Source organism: Ambystoma mexicanum, chromosome 2q, assembly GCF_040938575.1.
Source record: "Ambystoma mexicanum isolate Mex_15411 chromosome 2q, UKY_AmexF1_1, whole genome shotgun sequence".
Classification (NCBI taxonomy): domain Eukaryota; kingdom Metazoa; phylum Chordata; class Amphibia; order Caudata; family Ambystomatidae; genus Ambystoma; species Ambystoma mexicanum.
This window is the reverse complement of record NC_090924.1, coordinates 1,476,260,933-1,476,282,585: the sequence shown is the minus strand read 5'-3', so window position 1 is coordinate 1,476,282,585 and position 21,653 is coordinate 1,476,260,933. Positions and strand designations below refer to the sequence as shown.

Here is a 21,653-nt window from a genome sequence, read left to right as displayed (position 1 = left end):
AGGGAGGAGAATACCAGAGGACATGCTCACTAGTGGCTCATCACCAGGACATGCTCAAGAGGCAGCAAAATACCAGAGGATATGCTCACTAGTGGCTCATCACCAGGACATCCTAAGAGGCAGCAGAATACCACAGGACATGCTCACTAGTGGCTCGCCACCAGGACATGCTCAGAGGGAGGAGAATACCAGAGGACATGCTCACTAGTGGCTCATCACCAGGACATGCTTATAGGCAGCAGAATACCAGAGGAAATGCTCACTAGTGGTGCATCACCAGGACATGCTCAGGGGCAGCAGAATACCAGAGGACATGCTCACTAGTGGCTCATCACCAGGACATGCTTAGAGGCAGCAGAATACCAGAGGACATACTCACTAGTGGCTCATCACCAGGACATGCTTAGAGGCAGCAGAATACCAGAGGACATGCTCACTAGTGGCTCATCACCAGGACATGCTCAGGGGCAGCAGAATACCAGAGGGTATGCTCACTAGTGGTGCATCACCAGGACATGCTCAGGGGCAGCAGAATACCAGAGGACATGCTCACTAGTGGCTCATCACCAGGACATGCTTAGAGGCAGCAGAATACCAGAGGACATGCTCACTAGTGGCTCACCACCAGGACATGCTCAGAGGGAGGAGAATACCAGAGGAAATGCTCACTAGTGGCTCGTCACCAGGACATGCGCAGAGGGAGGAGAATACCAGAGGACATGCTCACTAGTGGCTCGTCACCAGGACATGCTCAGAGGCAGCAGAATACCAGAGGACATGCTCACTAGTGGCTCGTCACCAGGTCATGCTCAGAGGGAGGAGAATACCAGAGGAAATGCTCACTAGTGGCTCGTCACCAGGACATGCTCAGAGGGAGGAGAATACCAGAGGAAATGCTCACTAGTGGTTCATCATCAGGACATGCTTAGAGGCAGCAGAATACCAGAGGACATGCTCACTAGTGGCTCTCACCAGGACATGCTTAGAGGGAGGAGAATACCAGAGTACATGCTCACTAGTGGCTCATCACCAGGACATGCTTAGAGGCAACAGAATACCAGAGGAAATGCTCACTAGTGGTGCATCACCAGGACATGCTCAGGGGCAGCAGAATACCAGAGGACATGCTCACTAGTGGCTCATCACCAGGACATGCTTAGAGGCAGCAGAATACCAGAGGACATGCTCACTAGGGGCTCATCACCAGGACATGCTTAGAGGCAGCAGAATACCAGAGGACATGCTCACTAGTGGCTCATCACCAGGACATGCTTAGAGGCAGCAGAATACCAGAGGACATGCTCACTAATGGCTCATGACCAGGGCATGCTCAGGGGCAGCAGAATACCAGAGGATATGCTCACTAGTGGTGCATCACCAGGACATGCTCAGAGGCAGCAGAATACCCAAGGATATGCTCACTAGTGGCTCGTCACCAGGACATGCTCAGTGGGAGGAGAATACCCAAGGATATGCTCACTAGAGGCTCATCACCAGGACATCCTAAGAGGCAGCAGAATACCAGAGGAAATGCTCACTAGTGGCTCGTCACCAGGACATGCTCAGAGGCAGCAGAATACCAGAGGACATGCTCACTAGTGGCTCGTCACCAGGACATGCTCAGAGGGAGGAGAATAACAGAGGAAATGCTCACTAGTGGCTCGTCACCAGGACATACTCAGAGGCAGCAGAATACCAGAGGACATGCTCACTAGTGGCTCGTCACCAGGACATGCTCAGAGGGAGGAGAATACCAGAGGACATGCTCACTAGTGGCTCGTCACCAGGACATGCTCAGAGGGAGGAGAATACCAGAGGAAATGCTCACTAGTGGCTCATCACCAGGACATGCTCAGGGGGAGGAGAATACCAGAGGACATGCTCACTAGTGGCTCATCACCAGGACATGCTCAGAGGGCGGACAATACCAGAGGACATGCTCACTAGTGGCTCATCACCAGGACATGCTTAGAGGCAACAGAATACCAGAGGAAATGCTCACTAGTGGTGCATCACCAGGACATGCTCAGGGGCAGCAGAATACCAGAGGACATGCTCACTAGTGGCTCATCACCAGGACATGCTTAGAGGCAGCAGAATACCAGAGGATATGCTCACTAGTGGCTCTCACCAGGACATGCTTAGAGGGAGGAGAATACCAGAGGACATGCTCACTAGTGGCTCATCACCAGGACATGCTTAGAGGCAACAGAATACCAGAGGAAATGCTCACTAGTGGTGCATCACCAGGACATGCTCAGGGGCAGCAGAAACCAGAGGACATGCTCACTAGTGGCTCATCACCAGGACATGCTTAGAGGCAGCAGAATACCAGAGGACATGCTCACTAGTGGCTCATCACCAGGACATGCTTAGAGGCAGCAGAATACCAGAGGACATGCTCACTAGGGGCTCATCACCAGGACACGCTTAGAGGCAGCAGAATACCAGAGGACATGCTCACTATTGGCTCATCACCAGAACATGCTTAGGGGCAGCAGAATACCAGAGGACATGCTCACTAGTGGCTCATCACCAGGACATGCTCAGGGGCAGCAGAATACCAGAGGATATGCTCACTAGTGGTGCATCACCAGGACATGCTCAGAGGCAGCAGAATACCCAAGGATATGCTCACTTGTGGCTCGTCACCAGGACATGCTCAGTGGGAGGAGAATACCTAAGGATATGCTCACTAGTGGCTCGTCACCAGGACATGCTTAGAGGGAGGAGAATACCAGAGGACATGCTCACTAGTGGCTCGTCACCAGGACATGCTCAGAGACAGCAGAATACCAGAGGACATGCTCACTAGTGGCTCGTCACCAGGACATGCTTAGAGGCAGCAGAATACCAGAGGACATGCTCACTAGTAGCTTGTCACCAGGACATGCTCGCTCAGAGGCAGCAGAATACCAGAGGGCATGCTCACTAGTGGCTCATCACAAGGACATGCTCAGAGGCAGCAGAATACCAGAGGACATGCTCACTAGTGGCTCGTCACCAGGACATGCTCAGAGGGAGGAGAATACCAGAGGACATGCTCACTAGTGGCTCGTCACCAGGACATCCTAAGAGGCAGCAGAATACCAGTGGCTCATCACCAGGACATGCTCAGAGGCAGCAGAATACCAGAGGACATGCTCACTAGTGGCTTGTCACCAGGACATGCTCAGAGGGAGGAGAATACCAGAGGAAATGCTCACTAGTGGCTCATCACCAGGACATGCTTAGAGGCAGCAGAATACCAGAGGACATGCTCACTAGTGGCTCTCACCAGGACATGCTTAGAGGGAGGAGAATACCAGAGGACATGCTCACTAGTGGCTCATCATCAGGACATCCTAAGAGGCAGCAGAATACCACAGGACATGCTCACTAGTGGCTCGCCACCAGGACATGCTCAGAGGGAGGAGAATACCAGAGGAAATGCTCACTAGTGGTGCATCACCAGGACATGCTCAGGGGCAGCAGAATACCCAAGGATATGCTCACTAGTGGCTCTCACCAGGACATGCTTAGAGGGAGGAGAATACCAGAGGACATGCTCACTAGTGGCTCATCACCAGGATATGCTTAGAGGCAACAGAATACCAGAGGAAATGCTCACTAGTGGTGCATCACCAGGACATGCTCAGGGGCAGCAGAATACCAGAGGACATGCTCACTAGTGGCTCATCACCAGGACATGCTTAGAGGCAGCAGAATACCAGAGGACATGCTCACTAGGGGCTCATCACCAGGACATGCTTAGAGGCAGCAGAATACCAGAGGACATGCTCACTAGTGGCTCATCACCAGGACATGCTTAGAGGCAGCAGAATACCAGAGGACATGCTCACTAATGGCTCATGACCAGGACATGCTCAGGGGCAGCAGAATACCAGAGGATATGCTCACTAGTGGTGCATCACAAGGACATGCTCAGAGGCAGCAGAATACCCAAGGATATGCTCACTAGTGGCTCGTCACCAGGACATGCTCAGTGGGAGGAGAATACCCAAGGATATGCTCACTAGAGGCTCATCACCAGGACATCCTAAGAGGCAGCAGAATACCAGAGGAAATGCTCACTAGATGCTCGTCACCAGGACATGCTCAGAGGCAGCAGAATACCAGAGGACATGCTCACTAGTGGCTCGTCACCAGGACATGCTCAGAGGGAGGAGAATACCAGAGGAAATGCTCACTAGTGGCTCGTCACCAGGACATACTCAGAGGCAGCAGAATACCAGAGGACATGCTCACTAGTGGCTCGTCACCAGGACATGCTCAGAGGGAGGAGAATACCAGAGGAAATGCTCAATAGTGGCTCATCACCAGGACATGCTCAGAGGGAGGAGAATACCAGAGGAAATGCTCACTAGTGACTCTTCACCAGTACATGCTCAGAGGCAGCAGAATACCAGAGGAAATGCTCACTAGTGGCTCGTCACCAGGACATGCTCAGAGGCAGCAGAATACCAGAGGACATGCTCACTAGTGGCTCGTCACCAGGACATGCTCAGAGGGAGGAGAATACCAGAGGAAATGCTCACTAGTGGCTCATCACCAGGACATGCTCAGAGGGAGGAGAATACCAGAGGAAATGCTCACTAGTGACTCTTCACCAGGACATGCTCAGAGGCAGCAGAATACCAGAGGACATGCTCACTAGAGGTGCATCACCAGGACCTGCTCAGAGGCAGCAGAATACCAGAGGACATGCTCACTAGTGGCTCATCACCAGGACATGCTCAGAGGGAGGAGAATACCAGAGGACATGCTCACTAATGGCTCGTCACCAGGACATGCTCAGAGGGAGGAGAATACCAGAGGAAATGCTCACTAGTTGCTCGTCACCAGGACATGCTCAGAGGGAGGAGAATACCAGAGGAAATGCTCACTAGTGGCTCGTCACCAGGACATGCTCAGAGGGAGGAGAATACCAGAGGAAATGCTCACTAGTGGCTTGTCACCAGGACATGCTCAGAGGGAGGAGAATACCAGAGGAAATGCTCACTAGTGGCTCGTCACCAGGACATGCTCAGAGGGAGGAGAATACCAGAGGAAATGCTCACTAGTGGTGCATCACCAGGACATGCTCAGGGGCAGCAGAATACCAGAGGACATGCTCACTAGTGGCTCATCACCAGGACATGCTTAGAAGCAGCAGAATACCAGAGGACATGCTCACTAGTGGCTCGTCACCACGACATTCTCAGAGGGAGGAGAATACCAGAGGAAATGCTCATTAGTGGCTCATCACTAGGACATCCTAAGAGGCAGCAGAATACAAGTGGCTCATCACCAGGACATGCTCAGAGGGAGGAGAATACCAGAGGACATGCTCACTAGTGGCTCGTCACCAGGACATGCTCAGAGGGAGGAGAATACCAGAGGAAATGCTCACTAGTTGCTCGTCACCAGGACATGCTCAGAGGGAGGAGAATACCAGAGGAAATGCTCACTAGTGGCTCGTCACCAGGACATGCTCAGAGGGAGGAGAATACCAGAGGAAATGCTCACTAGTGGCTCGTCACCAGGACATGCTCAGAGGGAGGAGAATACCAGAGGAAATGCTCACTAGTGGCTCGTCACCAGGACATGCTCAGAGGGAGGAGAATACCAGAGGAAATGCTCACTAGTGGTGCATCACCAGGACATGCTCAGGCGCAGCAGAATACCAGAGGACATGCTCACTAGTGGCTCATCACCAGGACATGCTTAGAGGCAGCAGAATACCAGAGGACATGCTCACTAGTGGCTCGTCACCACGACATGCTCAGAGGGAGGAGAATACCAGAGGAAATGCTCATTAGTGGCTCATCACTAGGACATCCTAAGAGGCAGCAGAATACAAGTGGCTCATCACCAGGACATGCTCAGAGGCAGCAGAATACCAGAGGACATGCTCACTAGTGGCTCATCACCAGGACATGCTCAAGAGGCAGCAGAATATCAGAGGACATGTTCACTAGTGGCTCATGACCAGGGCATCCTTAGAGGCAGCAGAATACCAGTGGCTCATCACCAGGACATGCTCAGAGGCAGCAGAATACCCAAGGACATGCAGCGGAGTAAACCAGGGGATCTGTAATACCTCCAGAGAATGGATTCCTGGCAGGGGAGTATACCAGGGATTCTGTAATACCTCCAGTGAAAGGATTCCTGGAAGGGGAGTATACCAGGGGATCTGTAATACCCCCAGAGAAATGATTCCGGTCAGGGGAGTATAGCAGGGGATTTGTAATACCTCCAGATTAAGGATTCCTGGCAGGTGAGTATACCAGGGGATCTGTAATACCTCCAGAGAAAGGATTCCTGGCAGGGGAGTAAACCAGGGGATCTGTAATACCCCCAGAGAAAGGATTCCTGGCAGGGTAGTAAACCAGGGGACCTGTAATACCCCCAGAGAAAGGATTCCTGGAAGGGGAGTATACCAGGGGATCTGTAATACCTCCAGAGAAAGGATTTCTTGCAGGGAAGTACACCAGGGGATCTGTAATACCACCAGAGAAAAGATTCCTGGCAGGGGAGTAAACCAGGGTATCCGTAATACCACCAGAGAAAGGATTCCCTGCAGGGGAGTAAACCAGGGGATCTGCGATACCTCCAGAGAATGGATTCCTGGCAGGGAAGTATACCAGGGAATCTGTAATACCTCCAGAGAAAGGATTCCTGGAAGGGGAGTATACCAGGGGATCTGTAATACATCCAGAGAAAGGATTCCTGGGAGGGGAGCATACCAGGGGATCTGTAATACCTCCAGAGAAAGGATTCCTTGCAGGGGAATATACCAGTTGATCTGTAATACCTCCAGAGAAAAGATTCCTGGCAGGGGATTAGACCAGGGGATCTGTAATACCTGCAGAGAAAGAATTCCTGGCAGAGGAGTATAGCAAGGGATCTGTAATACCACCAGGGAAAGAATTCCTGGCAAGGTAGTATACCAGGGGATCTGTAATAGCTCCAGAGAAAGGATTCCAGACAGGGGAGCATAGCAGGGGATCTGTAATACCTCCAGGGAAAGGATACCTGGCAGGGGAGTATACCAGGGTATCTGTAATACCCCCAGAGAAAGGATTCCTGGCAGGGGTGTATAGCAGGGGATCTGTAATACCTCCAGAGAAAGAATTCCTGGCAGGGGAGTATACCAGGGGATCTGTAATACCTCCAGAGAAAGGATACCTGGCAGGGGAGTATACCAGGGGATCTGTAATACCCCCAGAGAAAGGATTCTGGTCAGGGGAGTATAGCATGGGATTTGTAATACATCCAGATTAAGGATTCCTGGCAGGGGAGTATACCAGGGGAACTGTAATACCTCCAGAGAAAGGATTCCTGGCAGGGGAGTAAACCGGGGGATCTGTACTACCCCCAGAGAAAGGATTCCTGGCAGGGTAGTAAACCAGGGGATCTGTAATACCTCCAGAGAAAGGATTCCTGGCAGGGGAGTATACCAGGGGTCTGTAATCCCTCCAGAGACAGGGTTCCTGGCAGGGGAATGAACAAGGGGAACTGTAATACCTCCAGTGAAAGGATTCCTGGCAGGAGAGTTTACCAGGGGATCTGTAATATCTCCAGAGAAAGGATTCCTGGCAGGGGTGCATACCAGGGGATCTGTAATACCTCCAGGGAAAGGATTCCTGGCAGGGGAGTAAACCAGGGGATCTGTAATACCTCCATAGAAAGGATTCCTGGCAGGGGAGTATATCAGGGGATGTGTAATACCTCCAGAGAAAAGATTCCTGGCAGAGGAGTAAACCAGGGTACCAGTAATACCACCAGAGAAAGGAATACTGGCAGGGGAGTATACCAGGGGATCCATAATACCCACAGAGAAAGGATTCCTCGCTGGGGAGCATAGCAGGGGATCTGTAATACCTCCAGAGAAAGGATTCCTGGCAAGGGAGTATACTAGGGGATATGTAATACCTCCAGAGAAATGATTCCTGGCAGGGGAGTATACCAGGGGATCTGTAATATATACCTCCAGATACAGGAGTCCTGGCAGGGGAGTATACTAGGGGGTCTGTAATACCTCCAGAGAAAGGATCCTGGAAGGGGAGTATACCAGGGGATCTGTAGTACCTCCAGAGAAAGGATTCCTGGCAGGGGAGCATACCAGGGGATCCGTAATACCTCCAGAGAAAGGGTTCCTGACAGGGAAATATATCAGGGAATCTGAAGAGCCCCATAAGAGGATTCCTGGTAAGAGAAATATGCCAGGTAATCCACTAAAGAAGAAATGCATGCAAGAAATATTGATAATTCTGGGACGATACCTGTGGGGGAAATATACCAGGGCTCTGCAGAACCCATAGGAGGATTCCTGACAGAAGAGTATATCAGGCAATGCAACAGAAGTTGAAAAGAAAAGACTTTAACAGTGATACAAAAATACCTGGCAAAGAAGGCACCAGGGAACCTGGAAAGTATACCAGCCAAATCTTTAAGTGCACAGAATGGGAACTTTATGACTCCACTGTGATGACATTATTATGCAAGAGAAACACTTTTTTTTTTACAAAACCATGAATGGATCTTTTGGACGATTGGCTCTTTTGGGAGATAATGTGTGCACCATAACTTTCTGAATCTAGTGTACAACCCTCAAGGAATTGTTGGATAAAGAGACACTCTTGGGATACAAAGAAACAGCTTATTTAAAAGAAACACTTTTGCCATCCTGCCTAAAAATCCACTGGAAGGAAACTATCTTCTGGTTTCAAGAATTTATCCTTGAAAAATTATTTGGAATGTAATTGATGTTTTGATTATGAAAGAGTTTTCACTAAAGATATGTCAGAGACATGAGCTTGCAGCCTGTGTTGTTTGTTTCATGTGAGGGTCAGTTTAGAAGGTTTTGAACACAAGGATGCTTTCTAAGTTACAATCTCCTTGACAAAGACTGATACTTAGTTTCAGTTTCTTAGGTAGGGAACGTCCTTCCTTAGGATAGGGCTAGCAAGGTGTTTTTCCAGCCCATTTCTTTTAAATAAAATGGCTGACAATGAGAAAACGACACCTTTGTGTCTGCCTCTCATTTCTGACCTCTCACATTTCCTTATCACTACTGCTTCAGTCCATATTCCTCTCTTGTACGATGCTCTGTTCCTTCTCTTGCTACAATATTATATTATCCTCTTCTATGACGGCTCACTCCTCTTCCTCCCTTCCCAAACTGTTCCAGGTCTCCTCCCAACTACTTCCTTAACTCATGTGTAATGCTCCTCCTCCCCAAACTACTCTACTCTCCTTCACAGTGTCTTTTTCAACCTTCTTTTGTTCCAACCATACACTATCTTCTCTCCCGGTCCCTCTCACCAATGACCTGAAACACTTTTCTTATTCCTGACCCACTTCTAATCTCTGTCACAAACAACACACACCTCATCTCTCTGGGGCATCCTGTTTATCTTCAGGTTGCTCCTCATTTTGAGCCTCATTGGAAGTTAAGCTAGACCTCTTTCATATGCCATGCAACTACAGTGACATCCATTGATGAATTATCCACGTACCGTTACGTGCTCTTATACTCCTTCTCCATGGGAAGCTCATGTATGAGTACGGAGCATTCCACACTGATTGCAGCTACAGGCCGGTACAGAATGTTAGGAGTTCCCAAATTGCCAGATTGTATATTTGTATCCTGCGTAAGCCATCATTTTGACTATTGGTTGAAGCATATTTGTGCCATCTTGTCTACCTCATTGTAAAAATATCTGTAGCTATAACGAATGATATTATGTATTTGTACGCGTATCACTGTAAATGATGACTTTGTAAGCTATTTTGTAAGTTACTCTGTTTTGTGCTGGTTTCTGTACTAATAAAATGCCTTGATAACTATCGGTATATACTGGATGAATTATGAGAATCAGTATCATTGGGCCTCATTACGACCCAGGCGGTAAGTTACCGCCTGGGCCGTGACTTTACCACCATGGCGTAAACTACGTTTACGCCATGGTGGTTGGCGGACTTACCGCCCCATTCCGAGTTTGGCGGGGCGGTAAGTCCCCAATCCCCATTTACCCTTCCCCATTCCCATTTTTGCCCCATAGGGCATAATGGGAGTGGGGAAGGCGTTAATTACGCCACCGTAAATTACGGTGGCGTAATTAACTCCATGGTCCCTTAGCGCCATGGATTTTAACACCTGCTAAAAGCAGGTGTTAAATCCGCCATGGCGCTAAGGGACCTCATACTCAGGCGGTAAGGGTCGGCGCTGTTTACGGCGCCGTAAACCCCTTACCGCCTGAGTTGTAATGAGGCCCATAGTGTTTAATACCCATGAGTGTTAAGTAGACGTTTACAAAATTATTGTGAGACTTATGGCTCACATTACAAAGACATTGGGCCTCATTATAAGTTGGCCGATCTGCGAACTACGGTACCAGTAAGCATGCTGGTACCGTAGTTCTCAGACCGGCAAACTCTGAGTTGTGCTCGCGGGTGCCTTTCTGCCTGCCCGGTCGGACCGGGCGGGCACATGTCGGATGCACCGGCACCGTTATAAACGGTGCCGGTGCATCCGACCTCCCCTTTCCCATTCAGCCCCATGTGGCCGAATGGGAATGGGGAGCATCTTTTTTCCGGCGCCCGCAAATGGGCAATTACCGGGTCCGGCAGGGCCGTAATGACCCGGTAATTGCCCGTTCGCAGGCATCAGAAAATAAATAACTCCTGCGGCAGCTGTACTTGTATTACAGGCACGGCTACCACTGATGTCATAATTAGGCTCATTGTGCTTCCTTAGATTTGATGTCTACAGTGGGTCAAGTCAGGTTAATTGCTATGCAGGAGTTGGATGTCCTTCAAGGTGACATACTATGACCTGTGAGGCATGTGGCAATTCCGGCCCCTTGCCTCCTGCATGACTGCAGCACAAAATGACAGCATATGCTTATCCGTGACAAACCACTAGTACATGCACTAGTTAATAAATACAAATACAAAATACATGCACAGTAACAGCTGAGAGTTACATCATATGCTGAGGGGCCACTCAAGAAGCCAAGCAGTCCATTAAAAAGGAGCATAATGCTGAAATACTTTAGAGATAAGAGAGTGGACATAGCATTGATACAGGAAACACTTTAACATAGCAATAGGGGATCTGCACAATGGGACGGGGTGTCCCATGTGTTGGAATGTTTGGGTGTGAGAGAGTGGAGGGGATGTTGAGTATTTTAGAGTGGAGATAGTCCATGAGGGAATGTCAGTGTGGAAGGTTTTGATGGTGATATGGAGAGGGACTTTATGATGTTAAATAGTTTCTGTGTACGATTTGTGGTGTTCTGGAATTCTTGGAGGTAGTGGGTATCCTTGGTGTTGCGTATGTTGTTGTGTATTTGTTGCAGCAGTTTTTGAGAGATGTTCTGGTGGCTGTCTGGCTTCCTGGTTGCTAGAGAGTAGGGAAACCTTGCACCATGGTGTATGGTGGTAGTTGCAGAGATTTGTGATTTGAGTGATGCAATTTGTCGAGTGCAGATGTTGTTTTTGGGCACCTGTGTTTTTGGGCACATGTGTGTTGCCTACAGAGCAATATCACTTCAACCAGATTTGTGTGTTTTCCCGGCTACCTTGCCAACACGTTCTGTACTGTACCAAAAGATTTACGGTCTGAGAATGTTCTCACATTTAGTCCACCAGCTACATGCTGACTTGGCAGTGGCTCAGAGTGCCCTCCATTTTTGGGACACCCAGGCCATGCCATAGGAATCAACAGGATTCCTGAACTAAGGAGAGGTGGCCATTGTAGCCTCTTGGATTCTATTGCCTTTACATTTTGTTTCCCAAAGTCCTGGGAAGCCCTGACACTGTCCCTTGCCTGACTGGCTGTTGAGTGGAAATACCATATATGCCAGACTGGCTGGAGCCTTCTCAGGGGCTGTGTGTTCTGGGTACACCCTTTCGTTGGGAACTGTGTGAATGGAGCTGGGAGTCAACTCACATTCTGTGTTGTGGGTGTCTGGTTTCTGTGTGTGACACAATGCCTGAGACAGCCCTGACCGAAACTGGTATGAATGCACTATAGTGCTCTGAAAGTCTGGATGCTTACTCCAATCCACATTGTGTGTTATGCTTGTTTGGCTTGGGTAAATGGCCTGAATGCCTGCGAGCCCGATTGGTTGATTTCCTGCAAGAATGCCCTTCTGTATGATTGGTTGACTGAGCCTGGCTCCGCCTGAGTAAATTTGGAACAAATGTATATAACTGGGGTCCCTGCACTCACCAATTTGTTCAGAAGCCTAAATCGAAACCGAAGCTGATCCCTGGAGTCCAGCTGGAGGAGGAAGATCCTGGCTACTACTCTTCCCCGAAATCCAAAGGCTGCTGTGCCACTCCGAGGACTGATCCTAGAGAGGACCTGGTTAGGAAACCTCTCCCCAAGCTACGAGGACCATCGTGCAACCTGCTGCTCCACATCAGAAGTACCTTGGAAGCCAGTCCTGTGTGCCTGCTATCCGGAGAAGGGCTCTTTGTGAATCCAGAAGAGGCGTGTTTGGACATTTTGAGTCAAAGAAGTCCAGTGGTGTCACCCAGGGTCTGGAGGAGCGTTTGCGACCGCTGCAAGCCTGCTGCAGTGTAGCGCTCAAAAGAGGGAGTACCCTGGTATAGTGCTGCTTGACACCCAGAGCTGCAAACATTCCAAACTGCTGAATAATACTTCAAGGGACATCCTTGCCATCTTTACTAATGACTTAATCCTGTCAGAGAAGGTCCAGGGTTGCTGAGTTTGTTTGTTTGTTTTATTCACTTATAATGCACACCAAACCCGAAGGTAGCTGGGCGCAGCAGTACAGGATATGCAAGGAAGGTGCACTGGTGGGTTTCCCACAACCAGAATCCAATAAAGACTTGGTGAGGGTCTATGGTCCACTCCAGTGGTTGAGACCAGGTCACCAGAAGCCACCCAGATGTCTGTCATGTGGCTACAGCACCGATGAACCAAAAGTTGGAAAACTGCAAAATACTGAATCCCGACACTGAGAACGACCTCTATACCTGTAGCGGCCAGAAGTCATTGAAGGTCCCCAGGGGTCTTACTCATCTGCCAAGCCTTTTAGAAGCCCACAGCAAGTTTCATCTTCCCAGGACTCCTACAGTCGTAGAAATCATCGACCAAAATAGAACACAGTGAAGAGCAAAACTGCTGCACTTCAGAGAGACAGTGGTACCACTTTTAGTTTTGGCTATTAGGTTGAAGCCAAAACTATTGTCATTAAAACAAGAGCTTTAACGTAAGAGCCTGAAATAGGGGCTTTGAATGTAGGTTTGTAAAGCTTTTCAATGCAGGTGGCATATGAGGATGGATTTATGTAGTTTGGCTCTGTGTCCAACCCATTTAACACCCAATGCTAAGTGAAATCTACAGGATTTCCCTCGCATTCCCACCCATTTTCCCTCCAGCCACGCCTCTTTTTACCCTCTTTGGCTCACCATCTATTATTGTACTGCAGCTTTCAAGTTATGTTACACATTTTACACTATTTTTCATTAAAAATAATCAAGGTATTGTAATGGTTTTTTGTTGGTTTAAAATACCTCTGAAAATGTATATCTAGTGACTTGTGGGGGATTCATGTAGTGTTTCTGATGTAAGGAGCACCTGACTGAGTGGGCAGTAAGCGATATCATGGGATGTGCAGTGTGTGTGTGTTTGTACAAGTAAGCCATATTGTTTCTGGTATGCCATTTTCTTTGTACATTTGAAGAGAGCTGAAAGTTATGTGTTTTGCTTGTATTTGTTAATTTGTGCCGGCGGCTTGATGCTGCTGCTGACATTGAATTTGTTTTACTAACATTAGAAATACGTGCTGGCAGCGGATACATGTTGTTAACCCACCGCCGGCCCCCATTTGCAATGTTAGTCAAAAAATGTAATGTTGGCGACGGCTTGACTTTCCTGATGCTGTCACCGACTTTCACTTTGTTGTGCTAACGTTGCAAATATGGGCCACCGGCGGATTAATGTTGTTAACACGCACCCAGCACATGTTTGCAATGTTAGTTAACATTTTAAATGCCAAGGACGCGGTGTCTCATCCTTAACATTACGTTTGTAGTGCCATGGACGTGATAGCTCATCCTTTTTGGCATTCTGTTTTGTGCGATCCTGCCAAGCAGGGATCGGACAAAATTTAAATCCAACCCCCAGGCTATGTGACGGGGAGGTTCCTCCTCACAGCCCAGGTGTTTGATTTCTTTCAGTTTCACGTTGGCGTATGTAATGCACATCGACCTGAAACTGAAAGTAATTTTCACCGCAGCAGACATTTCGGCTTGCCGCAGTGAAAATGAAAGGCGAGTCTCCATCTTTCTCCCCCTCGATCTGCAGCACTATTGTGCTATTCAGATCCATGGGTGGTGTCATTGGAAAGGGGATACTCTCCTCTTTCCAACAACACCTTTTTTTGAAGCATTGCTGGGTGTAGATCGGATGCAGAGCGCTCGATCCGCACCCAGCAATGCCACTCGACCACCAGGGATCCGTTTGTGACGTGGGGGGGGCTCAGGGGGCTGCTTACAACATAAGCAGCTCCCAGCCCACAATACATGGGGCCACAGGTATTAGGCCCCCTGGGGGCAGATGGGTGCCAAGGGAAATTCTGTATCGCAACCCAGCCCGTGCACCAGGATGGTCGGGGGTGATGTCCCTGGCCTTGGGCGGCTCCCGTGTGGTTTGACCAACCCCAAGCCCAGCAACGGTTTCAGGGAGCTCCGGCAGAGTCCCCAACCTTTTCCAGGGGGAGAAGCTGTAACGCAGGTCAGCCAGAGCTCCAGGGTTGTAGGGGGTCATATCACTGGCCTTGTGTGGCTGACTCCCATGGGGTTGAAAGTCCCCAAGCCCAGCGTTGGTTCCAGGGAGGAGCGGGACATTCCCCGTCCTTTCCCAGAGGGAGAAGCTGTAACGTAGGCCAGCCAGAGCTCCAGGAAAGTTGGGGGTAATGTCCCTGGCCTTGGGCACCAGTCTCCCATGTGGGTCTTTGCCGGAACTTGTGGGTAATAAATTCTGGGGCAATTCATGCAAGTCAGACATCTATGGATTCCCACGGGTGTCTTCTTTTGTGAAATGCATGGGGTTCCCTGGTTTCCTTCGTGGCTGCGACACCCCAGTCCCAAATCTGTAGGTTGGTTCCCCAAACCCTGGGGATAGCAGTGGTTTAGCCTTTTCCCTTTGTGCCCAGGTAGGTGCACTCGCACATGTGAGGTACTGTTTTTGTCGGGACACCCGTGGAAATGCAGGAAGGTAGGACATGTGGTGCTGGCGGCATGTTTCGGTGGGTGGGTAGAGTGAAATGTCTGAAAATTGTGTTTTTTGGGGTCAAATTTCAGACTTTGCCGGAGATTGTGGGTAATACATTCTGGGGCGATTCGTGCAAGTCAGACCTCTGTGGATTCCCACGGGCATCTTCCTTTCGGAAATGCATGGAGTTCCCTGTTTTCCTTAGTGGCTGCGATGCCCCAGGCCCAAATCTGTAGGTTGGCTCCACAAACCCTTTGGGGGGAGGTGTTTACGGAGGGACAGCAGAAGGTCAATAATTTGACCGAGGCCCCAGGAAGCCTTGTGGACAATGCAAAGGGTTTTGAATTTAATCTGTGCAGCCACTGGGAGCCATTGGAGAGATTTCAGGGCTAGAGAGATATGAACCCAGGGCTTGAGGCCAAGCACAAGTCTAGTAGTCCTGTTCTGGATTAGTTGCAAAGGGCGGAGAGTAGAAGCAGGTAGATTTAGAAAGAGGCTGTTGCAATAATCCAATCTAGAGAGAACCAGGGCTCGAGAGACTGTGAGCTTCTGGTGGAAGGAGAGGAAAGGCAGAGTACCTCTGAGAAGGTGCAGTAGGAAGTTTTACTTTTTAGAGATATCAGAGATGTGGACAGAGAAGGAAAGTGTGGAGTCAAAGATGACCCTGAGTTTTGTAGCCTCGCAAGTGGGGGTAGGAGGAGAGCCAAGGGATGCCAGCCAGAGAGTGACAGGAAAGGAGGGTGAAGGTGTGCAGATGAGGAGGATCTCCGTCTAGTTGGCATTCAGGCAGAGATCGTTGGCGGCACACCAATCCTGAATGGCAGATAGGCAATCAGAGATGAGAGAAGGAGAAGAGGTGGCCGAGGGTAGCCTGAAAATGAGTTGTGTGTCGTCAGCATAGCACTGAAAATTGAAGCAGAAAGTGGCAATGCAGTGGGCGAGAGTTGACAGGTATTGGTTGAAAACCCAGGGTGAGAGGTTAGACCCCTGGTGAACACTGCAGGTAGAAAGGGAGATAGATGAAAGGAAGGACCCAAGTTGGACCTGGGAGGGTCGATTAGAGAGGAAAGAAGTGAGCCAGGCCAGAGCCAGATCAGTGATACCCAGGTTGTCACAGTTGAGCATGATGGTTTAGTTGACTGTGTCGAAGGCAGAAGAGAGATCATTTAGGATGAGGACAGAGGGGATGTTAGAGTCAAGGTTGGAGAGCAGGTCTTCACGGATGTTCAGGAGAGCAGTTTCCGTGCTTCTGGCAGCTCTACAGCCAGACTGAGGGTCATTGAGACAAACAACAGAATCAGAGTGAAGGTTAAGCTGCGAGATGGCCAGCTTTTCCAGGAGTTTGGTATTTGGTATTTTATTTATTTGTATAGCCCGGGGGCATCTGGGCGCATTTCTTAAAGGTTACAGTTACATATTTTTACACAATGTTACGTATGCATTACATATTACATATACTATTAAATACAGTTAAATATTTAAGAGGTATTCCAAAGGGGCAGAACAAGGTGAGTTAGGCAAGAGCGAGGTACCTGGTGCTAAGACTAATGGCCCTGCGCTACAAGCCAGGCTTTGCCTTTACTTCTGAAGGAATGGAAGGAGTGTTCAATTCTAAGTGGGCTAGGTAGAGAGTCCCAGAGCCTCACTGCAAGCATGGGGAAACTGCTGCCCCCAGCCTTCTGAAGCTTGTATTTGAAGCGTTGTCCAGAAAAGGAGTGATGGAAATAGGACGATAGATAGCCGGGCATGAAGGGTCAGCTGTGGGTTTCTTGAGAAGAGGGTGCTCACAAGAGTGTTTCAGACGGGGAGGGGAAGATTCCTCAGTCGAAGGAGAAGTTGCAGAAATCAGCCAGGGCAGGAGTGAAGATGTCAATGTGGTCCTTGATGGTTTTGGAAGAACAGGGAGGAACCTATTTTGACAAGACTTTCATAGATTGGACTTGTCTAGAGACCTCATCAGGGGAGAAAAGATTTAAAGGATGTGAACAATGGTGGGGGGTGGCTGAAGGAGGGCCAAAGTTCACAGAAGGAGAGGGGAGAAGAGGGTTAGGGGGCAAGAGGGAGGATAGGATATCATGGGTTTTAGAGATGAAGTGAGAGGCAAGGGCCATGCAAAGGTCCTGGGAGGTGACAGGGGAGTTAGAGACTGCTACAGGATTGGCCAGCTCCTTGCAGATTTTAAAGAGTTTGGCTGAGTTATTCGATGCTGCAGAGACGCGATCTTGGATGAGGGCTCGCTTCTTGGTGTGGACAGAGAGCAGATAATGCCTTTGGAGCAGGCGGCAGGCCAGTTTGTCAGAGGATGTGCAGGAAACATGCCATTTCCTCTCAGCCACCCTGCACTTGCGTTTAAGGGTGACAATGTCAGAGTCGTACCAGGAGTTTGGGCTTCAAGCGGATCCTCATGACAGGGTCAAGATTCAGTATCAGATATAGCAGAGTGGAGCGTAGAAAGGGCTGTGTCAGGGTGTGGGTCAGCCGAACAGCGAGGTAGGGTGAGAAAGTGGTGGTGAAAGCATCAACTGACACACGCTTCATGGGTCGGATAACCAAGGAGGTAGGTGGCAGTGCTGGAGTTGGCTTGGCCTGGGGGTTGGAGAGAGTGAGCTGGGAAAGTTATCACTCCATGAGAGAGGAGTGGTGAGAGGGATAGAAAGGAGAAGGTCTGTAGAGATCAGAGCATCCAGAATGTGCCCTGCAGAGTGAGTCGGGCCAGAGGAGAGGATAGAGAGTGCGAGAGAGTTGCAGAGGTCACAAAAGATTGCAGAGGAAGGACGGGAAGCATCCAGGTGGTGATGTCCCCGGCCTTGGGCGGCTGTCTCCCATGTGGGTCAACCATCCTCAAGTGCAGTGGCACTCACAGGGAGCCCCGGTAGGGTCCCCATTACTTCCCTGAGGGTAATTCTGTAATGCAGCCCAGCCAAATCTCCAGGATAGACAGGGGTGATGTCCAAGGCCTTGAGCGGCTGTCTCCCGTGTGGGTTGAATGTCCCCAAGCTCAGCTGTAGTTCCAGAGAGGCCCGGTAGGGTCCCCATCCCTTACCGGAGGGAAATTCAGTAACGCAACCCAGCCAGTGAAATTTTAAATAAAATAATGCAGGCGAGACCCCTGCATTCCCTACCACTTCCCCCTACTTTAACTTATACACTCATCCCGCCCATTTTTTAAATAAAAACCTACAAAAATCCCTAACAAATTCGACCAAAACAATTCAGCCATTCATTCTTTTATATTTGATTTTTTCTATAGCTACCGAAATGGAGCAGCCGGAAGGATTTTAAGAACGAGGCGCAGATCCCATGGAAGCTACCCCGATTCGACTACCGGTATAACTGAAGAAAAACCCCACAACTACTTGGATTCCTAGGAGTAGTCATAAGTAGCCCCCAATCTGATGTCCCCCAAAATGTCCTGATGGATGGCCACTGCACTCTGAACGTGGAAACTGCGAGACACAGATTTTACCCATCCCGAGGGCAGTTCTTTATCAAGTTTCCAACACTGTTTACACACATTTTCATTCTTCCACCGCCATCCCCCCAATCCTGGCCCATCCCCCTCATGCAAGCATTGAGAGATGAATGCATACACAGAGGCCACACCCCCGCCAGGCAGATCTCCCTGGGGGGGTGGTCTCTCAGATCACAGGGGGTCCTACCTGAGTGGGATCTTGCATACACAGAGGCCAAGCCCCCGCCAGGCAGATCTCCCTGGGGGGGTCTCTCAGATCACAGGGAGTCCTACCTGACTGGGATCTTGCATACACAGAGGCCACGCCCTGCCAGGCAGATCTCCCTGGGGGGTCGCTCAGATCACAGGGGGACCTACCTGTGTGGGATCTTGCACACACAGAGGCCACGCCGCCACCAGGCAGATCTCCCTGGGGGGTCTCTCAGATCACAGGGGGTCCTACCTGAGTGGGATCTTGCATACACAGAGGCCACGCAGATCTCCCTGGGGGGTCTCTCAGATCACAGGGGATCCTACCTGACTGGGATCTTGCATACACAGAGGCCACGCCCTGCCAGGCAGATCTCCCTGGGGGGTCGCTCAGATCACAGGGGGACCTACCTGTGTGGGATCTTGCACACACAGAGGCCACGCCCCCACCAGGCAGATCTCCCTGGGGGGTCTCTCAGATCACAGGGGGTCCTACCTGAGTGGGATATTGCATACACAGAGGCCACGCCCCCACCAGGCAGATCTCCCTGGGGGGGTCTCTCAGATCACAGGGGGTCCTACCTGAGTGGGATTTTGCATACACAGAGGCCACGCCCCCGCCAGGCAGATCTCCCTGGGAGGGGGTCTCTCAAATCACAGGGGATCGTACCTGAGTGGGATCTTCCATACACAGAGGCCACACCCCCACCAGGCAGATCTCCCTGGGGGGTCTCTCAGATCACAGGGGATCCTACCTGACTGGGATCTTGCATACACAGAGGCCACGCCCTGCCAGGCAGATCTCCCTGGGGGGTCGCTCAGATCACAGGGGGACCTACCTGTGTGGGATCTTGCACACACAGAGGCCACGCCCCCACCAGGCAGATCTCCCTGGGTGGTCTCTCAGATCACAGGGGGTCCTACCTGAGTGGGATATTGCATACACAGAGGCCACGCCCCCACCAGGCAGATCTCCCTGGGGGTGGTCTCTCAGATCACAGGGGCTCTTACTTGAGTGGGATATTGCATACACAGAGGCCACCCCCCACCAGGCAGATCTCCCTGGGGGGTCTCTCAGATCACAGGGGATCCTACCTGACTGGGATCTTGCATACACAGAGGCCACGCCCTGCCAGGCAGATCTCCCTGGGGGGTCGCTCAGATCACAGGGGGACCTACCTGTGTGGGATCTTGCACACACAGAGGCCACGCCCCCACCAGGCAGATCTCCCTGGGGGGTCTCTCAGATCACAGGGGGTCCTACCTGAGTGGGATATTGCATACACAGAAGCCACGCCCCCACCAGGCAGATCTCCCTGGGGGTGGTCTCTCAGATCACAGGGGGTCCTACCTGAGTGGGATCTTGCATACACAGAGGCCACACCCTCCACTGGGCAGATCTCCCTGGGGGGGTCTCTCAGATCACAGGGGCTCTTACTTGAGTGGGATATTGCATACACAGAGGCCACCCCCCACCAGGCAGATCTCCCTGGGGGGTCTCTCAGATCACAGGGGCTCCTACCTGAGTGGGATCTTGCTTGGCCCTTTACAGGTCCTGCTCTCCTGGCAGCAGAGCTGGGAATAAGGCAGCAAAAACGGGTGCAATGGAAGAGGCTAGAAATGGGGAATAACAGCTGGGAATGGGCTATGGGGATGGGGAGTAACACCAGTGTGAAGGCTATAGGGATGGGGAGTAACACAAGGACAAAGGTGGGGAATGGGGAGTAACACGCACCCTCATATCCTCTGAATAAAGCCTCCCTTAGACAAAGGGGAAGGAACTCAGGAATAAATCTAGAAGGACTGATAATGGCAGCAAATGGGGAATTAGTTATATGCAGCCAAAGGTTTGTTCATTGAGGCACACATGGAAGGAAGGTGGAGGAGGACAATGGGAACTGCTTTTGGAACATGGATTGGTTTACATGTTACTGGAGGATAAACCTTCACCTTCAAATAACATGAATAGTGCCTGGACTGTTCACACAACCAGCTCTGTTGCCAGGTATCCCTGTCTTTAATGGGGTGATTGTTGGTGGGGATGTTAGGGGCCAGAGAAGTTTCTTTTGTGGAGAGGAGTGATCCAGACTGAGCTAATGCTGGTGGGGTCTTCTTTGACCGGAAGGAGGCATTGACAAAGGCCCTCATTACGACCCTGGCGGATTTTTTCCGCCATCGACGGACTTTCCGGCCATGGCGTAAAGTCCGTTTACGCCATGGCGGATGGTGGACTTACCGCCCCATTCCGAGGTCGGCGGGGCGGTAAGTCCCCATTGACCCATTTACCCTTCCCCATTCCCATTTCGGCCCCATAGGGTATAATGGGAGTGGGGAAGGAGTTAATTACGCCACCGTAAATTACGGTGGCGTAATTAACACCAAGGTCCCATAGCGCCATGGATTTCTCCGCCCGCAAAAAGCGGGCGGAAAAATGACCATGGCGCTTTGGGAACTCGTAGTTGGCGGTAAGGGGTCGGCGCAGCTAACGCTGGCGCAAACCCCTTACCGCCAGGGTCCTAATGAGGCCCAAAGTCTATAATGATAGGTGTGAGTGTGGGGATCCACTGGGCAGGAGTCCCCCCCCCTTGCAGCTTGAAGGCTTCAGGGATGAGATAGTTGCCAGGACTGTCTCTTGTGTGACTTGCGAGGACACGAAAGGAGAGTCAAACAACAGGGCCATACAGTGAAACACTCTATGTCCTGGTGTGGGGTGGCTTTCGTAGCTAGTATGGCTTTTTTGGTTTCGATTTTGAT

The 21,653-nt window shown here is 50.5% G+C and overlaps 1 protein-coding gene across 2 annotated transcripts in view; it reads right to left on the bottom strand.

Moving 5' to 3' along the window:
• The window catches only part of LOC138570282 (zinc finger protein 271-like), a 168,492-nt gene extending 147,987 nt beyond the window's left edge, over positions 1 to 20,505 (bottom strand). For both annotated transcript variants that reach the window (XM_069649051.1, XM_069649052.1), the window contains exon 1: positions 20,422 to 20,505. The gene's annotated coding sequence lies outside the window, so the exon portion shown is untranslated. The remainder of the gene's footprint in view (positions 1 to 20,421) is intronic.
• Between the last annotated feature and the right edge of the window lie 1,148 nt (positions 20,506 to 21,653).